Source organism: Mauremys reevesii, linkage group 6 (assembly GCF_016161935.1).
Source record: "Mauremys reevesii isolate NIE-2019 linkage group 6, ASM1616193v1, whole genome shotgun sequence".
Classification (NCBI taxonomy): Eukaryota; Metazoa; Chordata; order Testudines; family Geoemydidae; genus Mauremys; species Mauremys reevesii.
This window is the reverse complement of record NC_052628.1, coordinates 6,081,431-6,104,501: the sequence shown is the minus strand read 5'-3', so window position 1 is coordinate 6,104,501 and position 23,071 is coordinate 6,081,431. Positions and strand designations below refer to the sequence as shown.

Genomic DNA, 23,071 nt, shown 5'->3' with positions numbered 1-23,071 from the left:
AAGGCCCCATGTGTAGTAGAACCATTCCAGTTCTGTTACCTAGGGTCCCCACACCAGCTGTGCGCTGGGCAACCCTGCTCCAAGGGGGCTCCCGGCACTTCCCCATGGGGTTTGAGAGGCAGAACCAGGGATGTGTAGTGGCAGGTTCAGGCATCTTTCTTGACATCAACCCCTTGGCCATTTACCCCGCATAGAGCAAGGAGACACAACAGCACTAAGACACTACCGCAGCCTCGATACCTGCTTCCCTGCAATCTAAACCAGCGTGGGGAGCGAGTGTGTCTTCGTCTCCCTGTAGTGGCTGGTCTACAGCGATTTTAGGAGGGCATGGTGCTGCAGGGGAAGTTGCGGAGGCTTGCGCTGTTAATAATATAGGTCCCAAGTTCAGACTCGATTATTGTCCCAAGCATGGGGTGAATTGCCCCAGCAGGTCTGGATTTGTGCCTTCCCTGCCTCTGCAGAATCCTGTGTTTGTTGCAGAGAGTGGGAGCGGGCCGTCCAATCCAGCATTCTGAGACACCAGCCAAAGAGTTACTTTACATTGCAAAGCTCTTCCTCTCAAGCACCAAGCCACTGATGGGAAGATCTCGATGTTTATTCATCAGAATCACTGTAGATATTTTCTTCAGAGGGAGACTCAGGACTTTAAGCAAAAACCATCCATCATGACTGGGAAGAGTGTGGGGGAGCTCTTCACCTTCATGGATTTTTCCCCCTCCCTCCATCTCACCTTATTCACGTTTAAATGGATAGAAATTCATCTTTCTCTCCGAAGAGCCAGTTGGCTGCAAAGCTCTCCGTGCTTAACCAAGCCGCTCGTGTTGGGAGCATTTTTCAGGCTCTGTCTCTCCCATCCCCCAGGGCCCCCGACTGACATCTCTTCTCATTTTTATGTTTGACACCTCAAAAACCAGCCTAAACGAATGGGCCCTATTTGTAAAAGAAAAGCAACTTTTCTCAATGCCAAAACCGACTTCTCGCCAGGAGAGAAATGAATCCCTCACAAAACTTTCTTTCCCACCACTTTCTGAGGGAGGGCTGTATGGCAACTACCGTATTAGTATGTGGGGATGTTTACACGGATGTATAGATAAATGGGCATGGGTCGATACGTGGGTGTGCCCAGCTTGTATTATGTTTAATGGCGCTTCCCTTTGCAGACTGCAAAGGAAGGGATGCAACTTGTAAAAGTGGTCAGCTTTGAAGTGACACTGTGTGATGTGCGTATTGCAAACATAATGTGTGTTTGACACCGCCCCCTATTGGAGGGGGAAAGAGCTGCTCAGCTGCATGTCATAGAATCTAGTCTGCTAACAGTCAGTGGAGGTTGTGACCAGGAACAAGGGACAGAGTTGTATACAAGTGAGGTTTCTCCTTAGGTCCAGCTTTAATCACTTCAGCTTTAATCTCATATAGCTACAGATCTTTCCTATTAAAAGAGAAATCCTCCATTACCAGATCTGACCTGTCTGCAGCAGTGTTCTGGGTTGCAGCAGAACCTGTCTGCAGCATTGTGCTGCATTGCTATCCTGGTCCCACCCTCATCTCAAGCGCGCACACACCCAGGCCTCCGGGCTGGCAGTTTGCACTTAGCACCTATGTCATTCTGTAGCTGACTGCTTCGCAGACTGACATCAGTGGGTTAGGAGCGGGAGAAACCAACATGTGGCAGTGGTAAAGAATCACAGACAGAGTTCTTCTCTTCTCACACTGAACAAGGAGCTTTATTAGCGTGCGGAAACCAGTGTGATTGTCAGGGCCGCCCCGAGGGGGGGGCAAGTGGGGCAGTTTGCCCCGGGCTCCGCAGGGGCCCCCGCGAGCATGGCTGAGGCTCCCTCCCCGGCCCTGTCTGCTCCCCTCCCCTCTCCTGGAGCCTCGGCCCATCCAGCAACATCCCGGACAGCTCCGGCGGGGCCTGAGCTCGGCGTGGAGCTCCCAGCCCCGCCCCCGACCACGCGGCTCTGTGTGGGGAGGGGCTCTGGCCCCGCCCCCTGACCACGCGGCTCTGAGCGGGGAGGGGCTCGGGCCCCGCCCCCTGACCACGCGGCTCTGAGCGGGAAGGGGCTCAGGCCCCGCCCCCTGACCACGCGGCTCTGAGTGGGGTGGGGCTCGGGCTCCGCCCCCTGACCACGTGGCTCTGAGCGGGAAGGGGCTCGGGCCCCGCCGGAGACACGCTGCCTCTGTCGAGCGAAGCTCCTCGATGCGCTGAGGCTCCGGGTGAGAGGGCGGACTGGCTAAGGGGCAGGGAGTCCCGGGGACAGGGAGGGGGCAGAGGTTGGGGGCGGTCAGGGGCAGGGAATGGGGTTGGATTGTGGGCATTCTGGGGGTCTGTCAGGACTCAGCGGGGGTGGATAGGGTCGGGGTGGTGGTGGGGGTGTCTGGGGACGGTGGGGACAAGGAGCAGGATGGGTCGGGGATTCTGAGGGGGACAGTCAGGGGACAGGAAGTGGGTGGGGGTCGGATAGGGGCAGAGCCAGGCTGTTTGGGAGGCACAGCCTGCCCTACCCTAAAGCTCATTCAGCAGTTTGAGGCTTGCAGAAGAGCCAAACTGTTAGCTTTTCCATTAGGGCTCCCATCCCTTTCACTTCTCAAATGCCAAATTATAGTGTATATGTAATTTCAGTGCCATAGGGAGATTCATGTCAGGGGAGGGGAGCTTCATTTAAAATTAGTCACTGGGGGAGGGATCACATGAGAAGAGCAATATCCTACACCACCTATCTCCTTCCCTTCTACCAAGGGAGACCCCCCCCCTACATTCCCTGAGGCTCCAGAGGGGTTAATTCAGTGGTTCTCAAACTTTTGTCCTGGTGACCTCTTTCACATAGCAAACCTCTGAGTGCGACCCCCCCCCCATATAAATTAAAAACACTTGTTTATATATTTAACACTATTATAAATGCTGGAGGCAAAGCGGGGTTTGAGGTGGAGGCTGTGAGCTCGCAGCCCCCAGTAATAACCTTGTGACCCCCTGAGGGGTCCCGACCCCCAGTTTGAGAACCCCTGGATTAATTGAATTTTAGCACCCTGTGTCCATTCACATGCATGTGCTATTTTGAGCATTTCAGTTTTCACAGCATAGGCTCATCCCAGATTCTGGAACAAGCTCAAATGCTTAGTTCGTGGAGTATGTACATAAGCTATACTAAAGACAAACCCACAGTAACTGTCTCCAGTTTGTGAGGGACCCCATGGAGCCAAACTCTAGGAAACAGCTAAATGCATGGAGATTAAATCCATTAATGGCTATTAGCCAGGATGGGTAAGGAATGGTGTCCCTATCCTCTGTCAGAGGGTGGAGATGGATGGCAGGAGAGAGATCACTTGATCATTACCTGTTAGGTTTACTCCCTCTGGGGCACTTGGCATTGGCCATTGTCGGTAGACAGATACTGGGGTGGATGGACCTTTGGTTTGACCCACTATGGCTGTTCTTATATTCTAACCTAAATGAACCCAAAGTTATGGAGACAGATATGAGTCAAGGAAGCCAGCAGAGTATCAGAAACCTGGAAGAATCTCTGCCTGGATGGGCTCAGGTGTTTGGTCACAAGCTGAGGTGGTTCAAAAAGTTTTGGATTTTTTTTTAAGCAGAATTTTTTTATTGTTTCTTTAAACAGTCAAACACAGCAAGCAGCAGATATTTGGCCACACACTTCTGAAACCCCAAACCATATTCAGGTTTTGACAGACTAATTTCAGCTTTTCAATTAAAAAAAACCACAACAAATTTTGAAGGAAAGCAGACGTTGTCCATGATTTTTTTCTGCTTTTTAAAAACCCCTAGTTTTCGATCCAGAAACAGTTTTGACGGCACATATTTGTCCAACCCTTTTAATGAGCTTTAGTGCCGTTTAGCACTAGCTGATGCTGAGAACCAGTGATACCTTGTAAAGAAGTTTTCTCAAAACTGGGTTTGTGCCGAGATGCGGAAGGTTTATTTTTCCCAGGGCCACCCATGGGGGGGGAGCAAGTGGGACAATTTGCGCCGGGCCCCGCAGGGGCCCCCACGAGAATATAGTATTGTAATTTTTTTTTATGGAAGGGGCCCCTGAAATTGCTTTGCCCCAGGCCCCCTGAATCCTCTGGGCGGCCCTGGTGATTGTTAAAGCTACTCTGTCTCGCTCTCTTTGCTTCGCTCGGTTAGAACCTTCCCCAGGCAGCTTCCTGCTTTGCAGTTTTAAAGAGATCATAGGCATCTCCTCACGCACACAGCCAAGAGACCTGATCTCTGTACCTTGTAGTAAACTCTCCAGGGCAGGGCTTGTCTCCAGCGCAATGGGCCCTGATTCTGGCCTTTGGGTGTTACAAGAAGTAGGAGGAGTTCAATGATGGGAATATACATGAACCCCAACAAACTAATGAGCTATTCTGTCTGTTGTAATCCATTCTTCCCAATAGATAAGTGGGCAGGAGAGCTCAGAGGAGATAATCAACTGATTCTTCTTCATACATGGTGATGAGCATGGTATAAAAGGGATGGGTTGGTTTTCTCGTAGAATCATACTTTAGGAGGAATCAGCCATTAACACTTCCTTATTCCATACACCCCTCCCTTTTCATGTAACTATTCAGGGTAAGATTTTCAGAGGCACAATGGGAAGTTGATCCTCGACCTCCGCTTTAGCTTTTATTAAAACACAATTGCTTTTGTTTCCTCCCGTTCAGTTTGACCGTTGAACCCTCAGCCTCCAAACCGCTGACCGTCCCTTTGAATTGCAGGCGGATAGAAAATGAAGACAGTCGGGTTTTTTTTTTTTTAAAACCAGCTATTACCCCGAACAATTTGTGGCCTCGGGGTCTATGTGTTGCCACTGGACAATATTCAGAGGTAGCTTTTAGAGGTAGCTGGAACAGAGACGTTTCAGTTTGCAGAGATTCGTGTGAACAAGTTTCGCTGATGTGTTTCTTCTTCAGTCTCCGATTCGCCTGTGCATCTGCTGGGATGAGTTGCTGAGGCTGGAGCGGCGACGTTCAGCACCAGTTGGCTTTTCTAGTTCATGACAGAGGGTTTCTAAATCAGTCAGTCATTCATTTACCCAGGGTTGCTCCCGATGAGCTGTTTGCACACATCACCAGAAAGAGACAAACCGATCTATTAGAATAAAATGCTATCATTCTCCAAAGACAGCGAGACGCAATAACAACTCATCTTCTGTCTTTTTAATCTCAAATGGTGGCAACAAATGAAGCTTCCAACTTTGTAGAAGGCCGTTTTCAGAGATACCGTGTAACAGCTCAATCCCCAACTTGTTGGAATGGACTATAGCACATAAACAGGGGCTTGTGGCCATTAAAAATACCATAGCACTTTGGGGAACTGTAAGAGAGTTAGCTCCCGTGTCCTGGCCAAATTCCAGTTTGATGAGTCTATCCTGCCAGCCTATATTTCCCTTTTTGTCATGTGGCCATGGCAACTGGATACAGAATCCTGCCTTGCTTGTTGCCCTAAGCTCTCATGTCTTGTTAGTGTGAGGTGGTAAACAGCTGCCACAATCCACCCCAGAAGTGGCTGAATTTTAGTGGTGGGTAATTAATTCTAAAAGAAAGACAGTCAGGCAGTTGGACAGTATGCCGGCAGCTACGTAAATCATCTGCCCCACCTCTCCCTAATGCAGTATTGCACATTTACAAAGGTCACCACTGCAAAGCAAGCAGGTGCCATGTGGTACCTCAGACATGGCAAATATGTAGAAACACTGGGGAATCTCAGCTCTCACTGTTAAAAGTGAAGGTCTTAATAATAGTGCATTTTGTGGAATCTTACACATTCCTCTGATGCATTAATTTCTGCTAGAGATATAAGAATACTGTACTCGAAGGGCCATTGTTCTGCTGATATTCTAGCTTCATATACAAAACAAATCTTTGAGGCTTGCGTCTCACTACTTATCCGTGCTAACATGACATGAACCCACTTAACAGTAGAGAGGATCCCAGAACAAAATCCCAAATCCCCAAACCCTCTGGACTCTGAGGGTGCTCAGATGTGTTTCCAGATCTGAAGTTCGGAAGCGGTGCATTTCTTTATAATGGGCTGAACAAAAAACCTAAACCCAAACACACTCCAAATTCTGGGGGGAAGGGAGGCATTCAAAATCTGGATTTGCATCCAGATTTAAACACTATGGCTGGACCTCCCCACCCCCTTTACTCAACTCTTCGATGAGTATGGAGCGTAGCGGAGACAATGCAGAAAGCTGAGTGAGGAGAATGTTTCACCAGAGCTCCCTTCTATTTTAGAGCTGAATGTGAGGGACAGATCCGCAGCTGGTATAAATCGGCATTCTTGGGTGACAGTCCTTTGTACCAGCTGAGGCTCTGGCTGTGACTCTCTCTATAACTGCTTGGCAGTTTAATAAGCTGAGCCTCTGACCTGGGCGTAGCTTGCATTTGCAGTACTAATCCATACTCGTTCATGTGGGCCTTTTAACATCAAAGAGATGTGCATACAAACAGCCCTGTGGAATGCCCAAGCTGCACTATGTAAATGCTGTAAACTGAGAGCAAATGTCTTTGTTAAGTCCAGGAGGAAGTGCAAGAAAATCCTATTTGCTGACGTGCAAAAGGCTTTGTAAGCCAGAGCCCTCAGCCTGAAATCGCTTGATTTGTGGATCCTTGCGATTAAGTTGAACTGAATGACATGCAAAGCTGGCAATTGAGATAAAGAATAACTCCAGGCCAGGGAATGGAGGCCACTAAGATCTGAAAACAAAGGCTGCTAATCTTGCGCTCATCATCTTTGAACAGCTAATGCTAAAGTCCAGGTAAGACTTAGTCGATACCTTCTGATTGCTGGACTCCATGTTGTCTTTTGTCTCTGTGGCTCGCAGCCTGCCCCTCCTCCAGCATTCCCCTCCGTGATCCATTTCTGTCCCCTTAGGCTTAGAGAGAGTGTTTCAGCCCAGCAGAGTGGTTTTGCCTGTACAGGAATTGCTTAGATAGGTAGAGAATTCCTTTCGAACCGCTGAGAGTTTCCTGGTGGATCCCACTAGAGAGGGTTGTCTCCTCATGTCTCCTCTGCCCTGGGTTGAACCCAGAAGGATTCAAAACTCACATTGCACTTCGGCTGCAAAAAGTCTGGAGTTGCCTGCCCAAACCACGAGATGGCTGCGCCCAAAGGAAAGGCCCTATCACAGTTGGGCCGACACAGCAGCCATGTTCACCTCTCCAGCAAAGGATTGTGCTTGTGGCTAAGTTGCTAGACTGGGAGTTCGGAGAAATGGATTTCATTCCTGATTGTGTGGTCTTGGGCGAGCTGCTTAATCTCTTTTTTCAATTCCCAACCTGTAGGGTGGGAATAATAATACTTACTTTCTCCCACCATTTATCTTTCTTGTCTATTTAGACTGTAAGCTATTCGGGGTAGGGGCTATCTCCCACTGTGTCTTTGGATTGCCCTTAGTGCAATGGGGCCCTGAATTCGGTAAAAGGTCCCATCTAAGTCATCATCAGCTTGGGTAGGATTGTCCCCTACAGACCAAGAGCTTTGTTCAGATTCCCATATTGTGCATTCAGAAGCACACACTTTGCTAGGCAAGCAGGCAATGCTGGCTTACACCCATGACTCATGCCGGAAGTTGTGTCCACGGTCATTCCCTCTGCTCAGGTTGCATCAAGTTTCAGGGCAGTGGCCAAAGCTTGCAGTGTTTTAAAGCAAAGCATCAGGACTGGCCAGTTTCCAAAGGACTGGAGAAGCACATGGAGGTAAGGAAGGAGGAGTCTATCTGAGCCTACCTTGCTGCCTCCTCAGCCATAAAGCCCCGTTTCTTCAACTTGCATCCTCCAACTGCAACCTTTTGCCTGGCATCAGGAATAAACAGGGGAGGGCATCTCTGAGCCATCTCGGTAGCCAAGGCAGAACCAGTATGGAGCCCAGAGACGCACCATGCTAAAAGGCATGTAGGACACTGTGGAGAGTCCACCCAAAGAACTGGGCCCCACAGTGAGCTCTTCAGGGGGCTGCGTGAGGAAGTGGAGATGGGGAAGTTAAGGACATCTAAGAATTAAGAGCTGGAACCTTAGCAGTATTTCCATTGTTGCCTGTCCTCAGCTGACCCATAGAAAAGAGTTGGTAATCATCAGCCTGTCCCCTGAGCATTGGGTATATCAGGCTTTCAGTAAAACCCTTGATGGTCAAACCACTTGCCAGCCTCATACTCGTGCATCCCTGTAGGAAAACATGGGAAGCCCAAGACCCCATTTCTAGTCGTCCACTGAGAACGCAAGGCAGTTTTAGAACTGAAGTGACCACAGGGGAGGTGGCCTCCGGCTGGCATAGCCTTTCTCCCTCAGTACCAACATGTAGGTCTGTGTGGTATGGGTAGTGGTGCCATGTGACTTTGCAGGGAGTCGTGGGTGGACTGTGCTGCCTTTAAGTGGCATCTGAGGAGTTTGAAATGTTCAGATGTTGCATGTTTCAAATTGTTCCAGGATTGCAAGTTTGGCATGTTAAGGATCAGTGGGAGATTTCTCTGGGGATTTGGAGCAATTGAAAAGATCGACTTCCCCTCGATAGACAAGTTTTAATAAGGCTGAAAATAAAATGCGCTCTCTCTCTCTCTCTCTCTCTCTGCCTTTTACGGAGAGAGATCCAAAGCGCCCCCCTGTAGTTTCAATAATTCAAACTTCAGCTTTATTCCGCCAAATCGGCCTGAAATTCACCGGCAAAAGTTCACGAGGCTAAATGGAATTCAGAGCAGACTCCTCCTGTTTCCAAACTCATGTATAATGCAGCAAGGGGACTTTGCTCAAAGGCAGCTGCAGCTGGGACCTTCCAAAAGGGAAGAGCAATGGCCAGGGGAAAACTGACAGTGCAGCAAAGAGAGGCTGGGGTAGGAGGGAACAGAACACAGACGCCAAAGTTTACTTTTTATTTATTATTATTATTATTATTATCCATTTGTGTAGGGTCGTGTTAGAAGCCTCAGTCATGATCAGGACCCCATTGTGGTAAGCGTTGTGCAGACTCAGACTGAAAGACAGTCCATATCCCCAAGAGCTGACAGTCGAAACTAGGGATGGGAAAACTACAGCCCGCGGGCCGCGTCCAGCCTGTCCGACGCTTTTATCTGGCCCTCAAGCTCCGGCCGGGGAGCAGGGTCGGGGGCTTGCCCCGCTCCGGCGCTCCGGCCGGGGAGCGGGGTCGGGGGCTTGCCCCGCTCCACCCGCCCAGCACTCCCCAGCCCCCGACTCACAATTCCCTTGATGGGCACCATCTTCCGGCACGCAGAGCCACACTGTGCAGGCGCGACTTCACTGCGCTGTTTCTAGGATCGGGACCCCGCCCAGAGGCAGCAGCCCCACCCCCCCTACGCGGCAGCCACGCCCAATCCCCTCCCAGTCTCCTACGGCCCCACCTTCGAGAGCCTGGAAGCCACCCAGGGGCCGCACCCGTCCCAGCTAGGGTGCCTTTGCCCGTGGCAGGGCCGAGTACGGCTGTCTTGGTGTCACTGCCGGCAGGGCCCCTAAGAGTCCCCAGTACCGCCACTGTAGAGCTCAACCCCACACACACCACACCCTATGAGTCTCCCCACCTCAGTAGCATCCCTTATAGAGCCCCCCGCCCCATGCTACACCCCATAGAATCCCCCCCCACCGAGCATTCATGGCCCGCCATACAATTTCCATACCCAGATGCGGCCCTCAGGCCAAAAAGTTTGCCCAACCCAGTCTAAATCAATTGGTAACATGGGAACAGAGGCACAGGGAGGGGAAGTGACACGCTAAAGATAACAGTCAGTCTAGAGAGAATCAACACTTCTTGCAGCCCTCTCAGCAAACATTTCACACCAGCAAGGTATCCTCCAGACTCACTTAAACTTCCTTAGAGTCCTCCAGACTTACTTAGACTCTCACCCACTTACCAACATGTCACTTACACGCCCTCCAACACAGCTACACCACTGCAAACTCCAGCCATCCATATCTGGTCCAGATTCTGTAGTCCCACTGTAACTCAGGCAGAATGCCAAGCGGTTTCACTGGGATTTTGACCTGAGAAAGGACGGGGTAAGGACTGTGGGATTTGTCCCTCTGGAATCTGCAAATCATGAAGACATTCATAATATAAATTATTATGGCCAGATCCTGCCCAATCACCTTCCTACTCACTATGGTCCCTTTGCACCACTGCACAACACTGCCAAAAATGGAGGGTGTTGCCAGAACATGACAACTACGTTAGTACTTCTATAGCAGGAGCAGTGCGTGCATTTAAGGTCTGATCGAAATTATAGCAGGAGACCGTCCTATGATTTCATGCTCCCAGTGGGAATCTTTCTACTGACTTCGGGGGGTATTGGGTCAGACTCATAGAGCTTAGAACATACCTGACAGGATGCTGCTGTTGTGTGCAACAACACATCAGCAGCCTCCATATAATATTCGTCACACTTTACAGCCCCACGTACAGCTATACCCATCCTCTCTTATCTACTGGCCCATTTGTCTTAGGAGTCAGACACTAACAAACACTAGGTTGTTATTGATTCACTACTGAACATGTTGAATTGTTAAACCTATTCATGAATTCCACTACTGATCTGAGATTTCAAACAGCTTTTCTTTCTTTCTTTCTTTCTTTCTTTCTTTCTTTCTTTCTTTCTTTCAGTGGTGTCATTTTTTTTAAGCATTTGATTTCATCTTTCAGTTTTCTGGAACAAAAGTAGCTCAAAAGCATTGAATGCCCATTTCTAAATGATAACTGCTTAGAGAGAAATGATATCTGTTATTTGAAGGATCCCGAAGAACCTTATTACACAGATAAATATTTTGTTAAAGAAAGAAAGAAAGAAAGAAAGAAAGATAATGTTGCAAAGTCGGGGTGGAAAAATTAGGCAATGCCAGAATTAAGGTGACTCAGGCAATTTTGCCCAGTTGTATGTATGAATGTGTTATGATACAGTCTTTAATTACATGGCCACATAACATTTTCCCATACTGATTAGACTATTGGTTACAGACAACAAGGCAAGCACCAAGATTTGGCACATTCATTGTCTCAAACTGGGCACCCAAAACCAGTGATCAACGTTTGAAAATCTTGCTGGATTACATGGTCTGCTGGTGGCAGGCTTCAGTATTAGAACCTATAGAAATGCAGCTTGTGGGGGGGTTTTCCCCGCCCATTCTTTGAGGTAGGCAGTGTGTTGTCATTGTAGTATTGGTCTAGGGTCTCAAGCACTAATCACATTTGCGAGTTCGGTAAGTAGGTTGGGGTTGGCGAATGAGAGAATATGTTTAGCAATATAAGGCGGCTGAACAGCGAAGACAACATGGCAGAGTTCGTTTTAATGTAAACTTGTGAGAACCCAGAATGCTTCATTTATGCTTCTTCATGGAACATTCTCTGTGTGTGTGTGTGTGTCTCTCTCTCTATTTCCTGCAACATTTGCTGCATTACAGTTAATGGAATTTATGAGAACGACTTGTAATTCTCCAAAACTGCCGTGTGCGGTCATTTTAGCTGGCACAATGTGAATTATGCAATAACCCATTGCCTTAATTAAAACAAATTGCGTTTACTGTATCAGTCTGTACTATAAATCACTCCCCAGGGCCCCTCTTCTAGGTTTCTACGTGGCCTGTTCTTGAGAAATGTTGACAGCAGCCTCCATTACCACAAACATTTTTGAGCATTTTTTTTAATCTCCTTCCCCGCTTTACAATCTTTGAGCTCCCTGCCCTGATATACAAAACAAATCCCATCCAAGGGGTAGCAGCAGAGTGGCGTGAAATAGATAAAATGCACCATTCCCCTTTACTCTCCTTTTTCTTGTAACACGCACGTCTGTAGAGTGTCACGATGGGGAGGCAAAGTTTATTAATTGCAGTAATGATAACAATAAAAGGACAAACAGAAACCTGTGGACTAATTGTTTTCAACCCAAGCTAGGAGGTACCAGGGATTCCTCACACCAGACACCATAATTAGAATGGACAACAAGACAACTAGATGATTAGTCCTTTGTGTAGATCCTGTTTAATAAAGAGAATGACCACTGGGTATTTATATTCATTTGAACTCAGAGCCTCTTAAAAGGAAGCGTTAAATACACCATATCGTACTACAGGATGGAGTAAGCTGGCATCTAATTTAGAACCTAATCCAAAGCCCACTGAAGTTAGTAGAAAGACTTTCTGTACTTCACTCACTGGGATTTGGAAAAGCCCCTTATGACCCCAGTTCAGCAAACACCTCTGTTCAGCCAAGCATTTCAGTTCCACAGATTTAAAATGAAAAATGTACACCTCTCTACTGTATTTTCCACTCCGTGCATCTGATGAAGTGGGTTTTAGCCCACAAAAGCTTATGCCCAAATAAATGTGTTCGTCTCTAAGGTGCCACAAGCACTCCTCGTTCTTTTTGCACATTCTTAGGTGATTTGTTGAAGAGGGATATAGTTAAGTGCATGTTCAAGTACCTTGCTTAGGGTGACCATATTTTCCCAAAGGGAAAATGGGACCCCCTGGGCCGGCCTGAACCACACCCCCTCCCCCTTCACACACACAGCCAGCCCAAGTACGGTTGCCAATTTTGGTTGGATGTGTTCCTGGAGGTTTCATCACAGGACATAATATTTAATTAAAGATTAATCTGTAATTCCTAGAGACTCCAGGACAATTCTGGAGAGTTGCCAAACCTAGGCCCAAGCCCTCCCTGCCTTCCGCTGGCTCAGAGCTGGACTGAGGTCCTCCTTCCCTCAGGGCTGGCCCCAGCCCCCCCACCATCCCGCCGTGTGGGGGGCTGGTCCTCAAAGCCCTCCCGCTGCCCCCGTGACCCTCCCTCCCTCCATCCTACATGGCCCTCTTTCCCCCCTGCACACAGGGCTGGTCCTCCGAGTCCCCCTGCTCGTCTGCGGGGCTAGTCATCTGAGCCCCCTGCCCGTGCGTGGGGCCTCCCGAGGTCCTCCTCTCTCTTCTGCACATGGGGTGGGCCGGCTGGCCAGAGCCGCTCTCCCTAGCCCTCCCTCCAGCACAGGGCTGGCGCTGCCACTCGCTCCTCCCCCTGCATGTTCCTCCGTGCCCGCTAGGGGTCCCACCCTACCCCATCAGCTGGCAAGAGCAAATTTTTGTCAAAAAAGTCAGGACGGCCAGGACAGGACCTTAAAAAAAGGCCCTGTCCTGCCTAAAATGGGACATCTGGTCACCCTAACCTTGCTGAACTCAGGCCTTGATCCCCAGTATGTAGGTTTAGGGCTTCATCCTTGTCTCATTTATGCTGTTGTAAATCAGGAGGGGCCTCCACTGAATGCAGCATAAAACTAAAGGCGTGTCTATGTGGAGGTTTCATGCACAGCAAGCCGGGCTGTGAATCTGTAGCACACCAGCAGATCCTGCTTCCGCACACTGAAGGTCTGCAGTGCACTTTGGTGTATTTGCTTTTCACCCAGCAAAGAACTTTTAGTGTCCGCATAGCCGGTTAGCGCATGGCAATCTAGATTACAGAGGCTTGCCACGCATTAGCTCTCCGTGTAGACAAAGCCCTTAGGATGGGCTAAAGAAAATCCATTCAGAAGTTTCAAGGGAATGTGCAACATCTTTTGAAGGATCCACTTAACTCTAGCCATTATTTTGGAGGCTGAATGTTTTACAAAAGTTTATGAGCCAAGGTGATCATTTTGTGTCTTAAAGGATTTGGCAACTCAAGTTACTTGAAAGTGTCTGAAACCTTGTCATCAATAACCTAAGCAGCAGGGTCACTGAACATAAAATCAGCCCCTAGCGCCTGATTGAAAGTCCACTGAAGCTAACAGAAAGAGATCCAATCAATGGGCTTTGCATCAGGCTCATAGAGACTAACCTAAACTGAATTAATCTGCATGTTTATTTTCCTCTTGATAGGTACAAAATCATAAACCAGACAGGATTTTCGGCCGGCATGATAATGCCTGCACACTTGTTGTGAAGATTAACTGGCTTAACTACTGAGATGATAAACATGTCAATATGTGTTTTCTTTGCTTAAAAATTAAATGAAGAGGTGATTGGAAATGTCATAGTTTCAGCTATTCCTGTAGTCAATCAGCCAAAATAAACTGGGTGATTATTAGTATTGAATATATTATTTGAAAGCAGACAAGCTGAAAAACTCTGAAACATGTTTAGTACATTTCAAAAATATCTGTATTACTTTTGCCTACATATTTGATTATTCTTGTGTTGTACTTGATTACTTAGTTTGTTAAATACCAAAAAAAAAAAATACATTGGTTGATGCAGTATTACGGATGGAATTTTAAGTGCAGAAAAGTCAGGAAATTCAAAGCAACAGAGCCAACAGCAAGTGTGACGTGTTTGCACATTCATATCTCGAAGGATATTTTCCATCTCTGACTAATATGATCCCATTGTGCAGGGCCAGTCTGTTGGTTCCCATCATGTCTAACGTTTTCATTTCTTAACCAATTTGTATGACATTTAGCAGGCATATCTCACTGAGGCCTGTGTACATGGTAAGCACACAGTTTTCCATCCAAACAATGTTTGAATGATCTGAGCATGAAAATAAGCAGCTGATTCTCTTTTTAATGGCAAAACCCCAGTGGTTTTTCAAACTCAGAGAACTCAAAAATGGTCAAAGAGATTATCTTCCAACTTTCCAAATAAATTCACTTTTGGACTGTGAATAAGAAAGCGTGAGAAAATTTCAACCCCCAAAGGTAATTTTGGGGGAAAGTGATAAACCACTGAAAATAGCCGCGGATAATGAAAGTGTCATCTCAACCATAAAAGGTACCTCAATGCACTGAACAGCCACTGGAAAACATGATTGAAAGGGAGTTTAGAGATATTGCTAATGGCTTCAACATAAGGAGTGTGGCTATAAAAGATGAGAGGATGCCTGGCTAAAACTGCCCACTGCAAATCTTTGAAAAGCATCTAACTATCCAGGCATGCAGGAAATGTGTGATTGCTACCCAGACTGCCCATGCAAATCTGCTAAGACAGAGAGACCTTCAAATACTTCAGGATTTTACTTCCTTTGACCATAGAGCAGTTTTTTCAGGTTGGAGAAGCATTGTGTCCGATGCACGTGGGGAGGGGGTGTTGGCTAGTAGTTTGAGTAGGAGACTTGATTTCTGGGAGCCAGGACCACTGGGTACTATCCCTGGTTCTGAAGGATAATGTGATTTACAGGGACTAGGAGTCAGGACTCCTGGATTCTATTCCAGGCTCTACAGCTGACTTTCTGTGTTACTGTAGGCAAGACTCTTTGCATCTCAATCTACCCTTTTCTAAAATGGGTATAAATAATGCTATACCCGACTTAGCTGAGGTATTTTGTGGCTTAATTAACATTTGTGAAATACTCACAGAACCTCTGAAAGACACTGCATAATTGTAAGGTAACAATGGCAGCTGCACAAAATGACTTGCGTCTGTTTTACAATATCTGCCCCTTATGACATGTGCAGGGAGAGGAATGGGAGTCATTTTATTCAGGGCCAGTCCAGAAGCTTTCCTTGAGCACGTTTAGTTAGCACTAGAGAGGCTAAGTTCTGATCTGGAGCTACCTTTTGAATGTCTTACGGTTCAGAGGATGTTCCAGCCATGTGATAATGGGAGACTATCACAGAAAGAGTGGCTTTCTTCTACCTCTCTCCAAGGAGCTTTATTAAAATAAGAATAATATGGAAAACAGTCTGATTCCTAAAGCTACTCTCTCTGCTTCACTGTAGAACTTCTCCCTAGGACCTTTCTCAGCCTCTCCTCCTCACTGGCTGCTTTCTATAGATTTAAAGAAACAGTACATACATCCCTGTTTTGGATTTGCAAACCCTACCCAAAGTTGGTCAAATCTGGGAGTTTGGATGGGTTCAGCACTATCTAATAGTAGCCTGAGAAACACTCTTCTTCCTGAGCATGTTTCTTAAATATCGTCATGCAGAACCAATCCCGTCCTGTGCTCAGACTCCTGTGATCATGCAGTCAGTATGGCCAGTCTCAAGCATTCAAAACTCATGAGCCAGACCTCAGAAAATCATGTTTGTTTGTGTTTTAACAATGGATTTTGGGGGAGGAGAGGTATCTGTTTTCTGCTTTCAGAGCCTTTAGGGCATCCTTGGGTCATGTTTACAACCTTTCCTCTGGCAACCGCTAGGGCTAGAAACCTATATTTCTTTTTACTGAGAGCTGAGATTCTCATGTAATCCTATGACTCCAGGAGCTGGGACTTTAAGAAACATCAAATATCACAAGGCATTTGATTAAACCGTGAGAGCCAACAACACTGTGTATTTCATGCATCCCCATCAAATGCTCTACCCAGCTATACCACTCATTTTGGTGCTGGGCTTTGTGAGGAGGCAGGGCGTAACACACACTACTGTGGTTGGTGTGTTCCATTGGCTGGCTTAGGCAGCTCCGCATCTAGTGTGCTGGCTTTTGTGACTTGCAGGCTAAGGCACCTATCGCTCACCATTCGTTGTAGCCGAGGCACCTAACTTGGGCTTTGTGAATCACTGTGGTTTTCTAGGCGCCTAAAGGTTAGGTGTTCTGACCCTCAGCATCACAATGCCCAACTCCCTTTGTGCATCCAGGCCTAGAGAGATAGGTAACAGAGGAGATGCATAGGAAGCATGTGGCAGACTTTTATTTCACACCCTCTCTTCCTTGTTTCCCATAAGCATCCCCCGGGGACTTCCACTTTGCTAATGCTCCAGCACCCGGAACTCAATCCACTTTCAAAGACTGTCCTGCTGCCATCGTGACTTACCCCATGTTCGCAAGCAGCTCTCATGGGGTGCAGGTGGGAGACTACTGAGCGCATAGAATTCCACGCCAAGAAATAAGTGGTGTTAACCACCAGAGAGACTCTAGTTGTGGATTTTCTGATAACAGCTCAACTTAAGGTCAGTCCTTAACAAAAATAAACTGGAAGAAATCGATCTGACTCATTTGCTTTACTGCTCCCACAATTTCTGATTCTTGAGCTCGCACCCCACGACTGCCTCCCTTTCCTCTCATGCTCTCCTTCCTGTGATCTGATAATGTCACTAATGGGAAGATGCTGTATAAGGTATTATTCCCTGATTGGATTCAGAGCAAGGGGAGTTCTTTTCTTGCTAAAAAGAAAGTCTCAGAATAAAGTAGAAAAGGTTCTTTAGGCACAGGGAGTGTTAAGCTACTGGTTAGCGCAGGACACCAAGGGTTCTGGAATCCTATTCCCACTGATCTGGAGCATATGATAATAATTAATTGCTGGCTTCTGTATAATACTTCTTCATCGGTAGATCACATAATACCTACCTAAGATGGGCGTTGGAAGAACTGTTGAGTCTTTATCAAGTGAAGCAACTTTACCAAGGGTTGTGGTGCATTCTCCATAACTGGCAGATATGCTGTATTTAGCAAATGTCTAACTTAACACAGATGCTGAATTATTTTGGGGAAGTCCTATGGGCTGTTATAGACTAGATGATCACACTGGTCCCTTCTGGCCTTGGAATCTGTGAGTCTATGGTTTGACCAGCTAGATGAAACACACTTGCTAGGGGCAAAGGGTTGATCTGAAAGATCAGGAAAAAAAGTCTGGTATGATTTGAACCAGAAACAAATGTTTACATTGAATTGAAAAACACAGAAAAAGTAATAGTTACTAATCAACCTAAGTGGATTGAGTCAACTCAAAATGATTTTGGGGGGGGGTTCAACTTGTTTTGAGTCAAACAAAATGATTCCATTGACTCAAAACATTTTTTTTTCATTTCGTGTTGGCTGTTTAAGATGCATTTTACTCTTTTTCTGTTATTTGTTTCAATTGGCCTAATTTGAATAAGCGTCTTGAATAAAAAAATTGAAACGCAACATTTTGGCCCTTTCAGAAAACAAACATTTCCAACTGAAACTAATTGCCAAATTTAACCCAAATGCAGCTAATAATATTGGTCCCCGAAAAATGCATTTTTGGGGCAAAAAACATAATTAGTTGCAAAAGTTTTGCCCAGCTCTACCAACAGCCTTTCCTCAATTACTGTTAAGGGGTAAAAAGAACAGAAACAGCTTTGACAGGCTCCAGGCAAACTCACGTCCCTCTGCTTAAAGCAGGGCAAGGTGTAAAAGCAGAGGAAACAATAGCTGCTCTTTCTTTGCTGATTGTCAGTCAAGGTGAAGAGGGGAGTAAGCAAGCCATGACCACATTAAAGGTGAGAGCCAGGGCTGCAGCTCAGTGGCACTGTGGAATGATCGAGGGCTTGATTCACCCACCAAGTTCTATGGGTGACTATTAAAGCCAGCACAAGCGATCCGCACTGAATCCCCTGCACACCAAAGGGAAAATAAAGGCCACTGAGGATTCACGGGAAACCTCTTGAGTGCAGACATGCTGAGTGTTTATTCTAAAGATGAGTCTGAGCCTCAAACTTCAGATCTAGGTGGACGTATAAACTTTCCCAAAGTGCAGCTCTGCTGAGCTGCTGGAGTTCTGTTGTGGATTATCTCCAGCTTCCATCATCAAGACTCTATCGTTCTCTTTCCATTGTTCTTTATTACCAGGGAAAGAGAATCTCATGACACAGGAATCTTTGACATGGAAGGTCCATTTATTATTATTTATATTTAGATAGAGGCCCCAACCAAGATCAGGGCCCATTGTGCTAGGAGCTGTACATACACATATAAGAGAGAGTCCTGTCCCCAAAGGACCTACAATCTAAATAGATAAGGCAGACAAAGGGTGGGAGAAAGGAAGGGCAAGGGATCATCTTGTGATCTGTGTTTGCACAAGTCCTAGCACAACGGGGTCTGGTCCATGACTATGTCTCCTAGGTGCTACGGTAATATAAATAATTAATAATAATAATAAATACTGTCCCCAATTTACAAGAGAGAGATATTAAGCAACTTTCCAGGACCACAGAGTCTATGGAAGGACAGAGAGTTGAGCCTACATTTCCTGAGAGCCAGTTCCAGAGATTACTCTTCCATTGGCTTCTACTGCCTCGTCCACTCCATGCAGCCATAACTGCCTCTTTGTATCACAGTGATTCGCACAGCAGCCAGTTTTGACATCACAAACAGGATTACAGCTCCTGGCCAAGGTCAAGCAGCAGGGGCAGTGTGAACTGATGTGGGTGGCCAAGATCCAGTTTTCTAGCAGGTGTCTATGATACTGCTGATAAAAAACAGTGGAACTGGAATCAAAGCTAGAAATACGGGACCGAACTCTGCTCCTGCTGAGAAGCCGCAACCCACACTGCAGTCAGCAGAAGTGGTATTTCTAGTGGGCCAAATTTGACCCATTTTACAACAGAATTGTCTTGAAATAGAAAGTCTGGCAAAGTTTCTTGGGTTTTGTAATGAGCCATCAGTAGATTTTATAAATTTCCCCACCAAAATCTGGGTCTATGAGATCTTTCTTTTTCTGTCTCTCATCTGCCAGCTAGACACAGCACAAGCTGGTATATTCAGCAAGTGAGATGTCCAGAAGGTGTCCCCTGGACCTCTTCTGATCTGAGAAGCAGCTTCTCTTTTCTCATACTCTCATGTCTAATAACTCTCAGCCTCCTGTCCACACTAGGTACAATTCAGCACGACGTGAGCGTAGCTGAATGAAGTACCCAGTTGTCTCACTACTCCCCCATCCAGGCGCGCGGAGAATCAAAATCCGCGTCATCAAAACTCCCGCTCCGCCCGTGTGTGTGGTGTGGTACGGATCGAACCGCGGCGCTTGAGTCGAACTATCGCCGGCCCAGAGATTAGGCGCGATTAGTCGACTCCGAAGTCGAACTCACCGCGTCAACCCGGCTGGTAAGTGTAGACCAGCATCTCTCAGATGTGACCCTCAACCTCTTCACAGCTCTCTCTGTCTCTGAGATGTCCAGAGATCATCCCCTCACTTCCTTCTGGAGGGTCCTTATTCTGAAGATGATATGCTTGTATCAGCCCCAGTTTCATGTCTCTGTCTTCGCCCATCATATTACTGCGTTGAAGGGGACAGTAGGAGTTTAGATGGTGTCTTCCACTGACACACAGACTCATCGCCTCACTATTTGGGGAATGGCAGCCGTGCACTGTTCATGGAAAGGGAGCCTCAAATGACTGACTAAAAATTGGAGGTGACCTAGATGTACGACTTACTGCCCAGGAACAATGTGACAAACTTCATCTTTCTTTACTGCCAACCTCTGACGTTAGGGAGGGTTATTAGCTGAAGGAATAACAGTTGTATGAAGCGGCCTGTGTGCTTTTTTTTTTTTTTTTTTGGTATTCTTATTCTTTCTTTCCGACTTAGTCTGACTGAATTTCAGGGCTCACACGCATGGAACACCATAGGGGAGAGATTGCCTTCTACTCTGGCTAGTACACAGTGCCCATAATTTTATTCTGGATTAGGAAAGTCGGTGCTTAAAATGTAAAGTGGTCAGGGAGGAGGAATGCCATATTTTAGGAAAGTCCAGCAGGAGATTCCTTTCTGCTACATTTAACTTTAGACTCTCTCTCTCACACACACACACACACACACACACACACACACACACACACACACACACACACACACACACACACACACACTCCCCCTCTCCTTCCCCCAACATGGGTTAAAACCAATCTGCTCTATCCTGGCAATATTTCAAGCAGAGCATAGTAAAATATTCAACTCGCAGGCTAGATGAATTTACAGCAGGGGACAAAGGCTATAAACTATAGGAAATTGAGATTAAGCCCAGGGAAGTCAATGGGTCTGTCTACACTGCAATTAAAGACCCGCAGCTGGCCAGTACCAGCTAACTCGCGCACACGCTCCAGGACCCTGTGAGGTGGGTTTGAGAAATACACCCTCTGAGGGAGACCGGCCCAGTGATCTATGAGCACACGCAGGCTAATGTACTGAGGGAAGGCATCACAAAAGCAGTTACATGTAGAGGCACTTCCATGCACAGGCTGGCCCGTAAAGTTGTGCTTCTTCCTTCCAAAGCTGATGAAGTTTTCCCAACATGTAAGAGCAGCATTAAAGGTGAGGATTTATTTGTGAGCAGATTCATAGCAAGAGCCTTGATTTTGGCTTAATGGAAAATTGACCTGCGTAGTTCAGAGAGACCCACAAAGGCCTACATTATTATCCACACTGCACTCATGCAAAAAACATACAATAATTAATCAGCGACCGCATAGGATCTCATAGTTGTTGCTATATCACGAGCCATGCTACCCTGAACTTCACAGCAACAGCAGGAATAGAACCTCCCACCCACACAGCACAGCCTCCCTGCCACTTGAGCTTAAGGAAAATCTCCATTAGACAATAGCAATATAGATCCCATGACACACACAGTTGAACAGTTTATATTCCATGCAGTAGAGTGGTGCACATACATACTAGGTCTGGTCCCGATTGGGACCTCTGACAGTATTGTTATTAGAGCTGGGTGAATAAATGAGTTTTGGTTCCGTGGCCAAACCAAAAACCAAAATTCATGTCGGGACGAGCCAAAACAAAAGTGTTTCGACTTTTTCAACGAACCTGAATTGGTTGCCGCCGATTGAATTGCGGAGTAGGCAGCGGAGTAGGCAGCATAGCACATCCCTCTCCTGCTTCTCGGTCACACACAGAATTGACATTTACCAGCAGTGACAAGCCCAGTCACGTGCCACCGACACGACCATGCTGAAAGCTGGCAAACCAGACACGCTATTAGCAACTTCAGCATTCCAAAAGAAAGCCCCAGAGACGAATGACAAGTAACGGCTGTGACTCATGCCAAATGTGTGTGATTTAGGAAATCTGTGCTGCGGGCTGGCTCTGCTGAATGGAGAGTCTGACAAAAGGTAGGCAGAGAGGCATGCAGCCATATCAATGGATGGATGGGTAGGACACAGAAGACATCTTAGAGCAGTGGTCCCCAAACTGTGGGGCATGTATCCCTGCAGGGGTGTGGAGGAAAGTTTGGGCGGGCACGTAGGGCCCAGATCAGCCCCCATGGTTGAACCATCCAGCCCCAGTCTGCCCCCTGCTCTGCTCCTGGCCTCGGCTCTGATCATGATCCCAGCCCCAGCTCCAGCTGCAGCTCTGGCTTTAGCCCCAACCACAGCCCGGTTCCCGGTCACAGCCCCACTCCCAGGCCCAGCTCCCCACCGCGGCTCTGGCCCTGGCTCCCAACCACAGCTTCCAGGGGGGACGCAGCCGAGGTAAGGGGGGGAGGGTGCGAGCGAAAAAGTTTGGGAATCACTGTCTTCAAGAGTCAGTGTGTGTAAGCAATCATGCCACTGCAGTCTTGCCCAGTCACTGCTAGCAAGAGAGAATGCTGCCCGCTTCTTCTTTACAAATGTCACCTGAAAGTGAGAACAGGCGTTCGCATGGCACTGTTGTAGCTAGCGGAGCAAGATAATTACATGCCAGATGCGCTAAAGTTTCATATGTCCCTTCATCTTCAACCACCATTCCAGAGGACATACATCCATGCTGACGATGGGTTCTGCTCCATAACAATCCAAAGCAGTGCACACCAACGCATGTTCACTTTCATCATCTGAGTCAGATGCCACCGGCAGAAGGTTGATTTTCCTTTTTGGTGGTTCGGATTCTGTAGTTTCCGCATCAGAATGTTGCTCTCTTAAAATTTTTGAAAGCATGCTACACGCCTTGTCCCTCTCAGATTATGGAAGGCACTTCGGATTCTTAAACCTTGGGTCAAGTGCTGTAGCTATCTTTAGAAATCTCACACTAGTACCTTCTTTGCATTTTGTCAAATCTGAAGTGAACGTTTTCTTAAAATGAACAACATGTGCTGGGTCATCATCCGATACTGCTATAACATGAATATATGTCAGAATGCAGGTAAAACAGAGCAGGAGATATACTACTTTCCTGCAAGGAGTTCAGTCAAAATTTAATTAATGCATTCTTTTTTAATGAGCATCATCAGCATGGAAGCATGTCCTCCGGAATGGTGGCCAAAGCATGAAGGGGCATATGAATGTTTAGCATATCTGGCACGTAAATACCTTGCAATGCTGGCTACAAAAGTGCTATATGAACTCCTGTTCTCACTTTCTGGTGACATTGTAAATAAAAAGTGGGCAGCATTATCTCCCATAAATGTAAACAAACTTGTTTGTCTTAGCGATT

The 23,071-nt window shown here is 46.9% G+C and overlaps 1 protein-coding gene and 2 long non-coding RNA genes across 13 annotated transcripts in view; 2 read left to right on the top strand and 1 right to left on the bottom strand.

The window, feature by feature from the left end:
* LOC120408189 overlaps window positions 1-9,952 on the bottom strand; it is a 34,642-nt gene extending 24,690 nt beyond the window's left edge. Inside the window, exon 1 of the long non-coding RNA XR_005600494.1 lies at window positions 9,867-9,952. This is a non-coding gene — a long non-coding RNA (uncharacterized LOC120408189). The remainder of the gene's footprint in view (window positions 1-9,866) is intronic.
* The window catches only part of LOC120408187, a 36,164-nt gene extending 22,210 nt beyond the window's left edge, over window positions 1-13,954 (top strand). The window contains exons 2-4 of one of the 2 annotated variants that reach the window (XR_005600492.1): window positions 6,530-6,767; window positions 8,911-8,952; window positions 13,846-13,933. This is a non-coding gene — a long non-coding RNA (uncharacterized LOC120408187). Of the gene's footprint in view, window positions 1-6,529; window positions 6,768-8,910; window positions 8,953-13,845 lie in introns of both variants that reach the window. The other variant, XR_005600491.1, reaches the window with a different exon arrangement.
* The window catches only part of CELF4 (CUGBP Elav-like family member 4), an 861,314-nt gene that overhangs the window by 625,301 nt on the left and 212,942 nt on the right, over window positions 1-23,071 (top strand). The window lies entirely within an intron of this gene.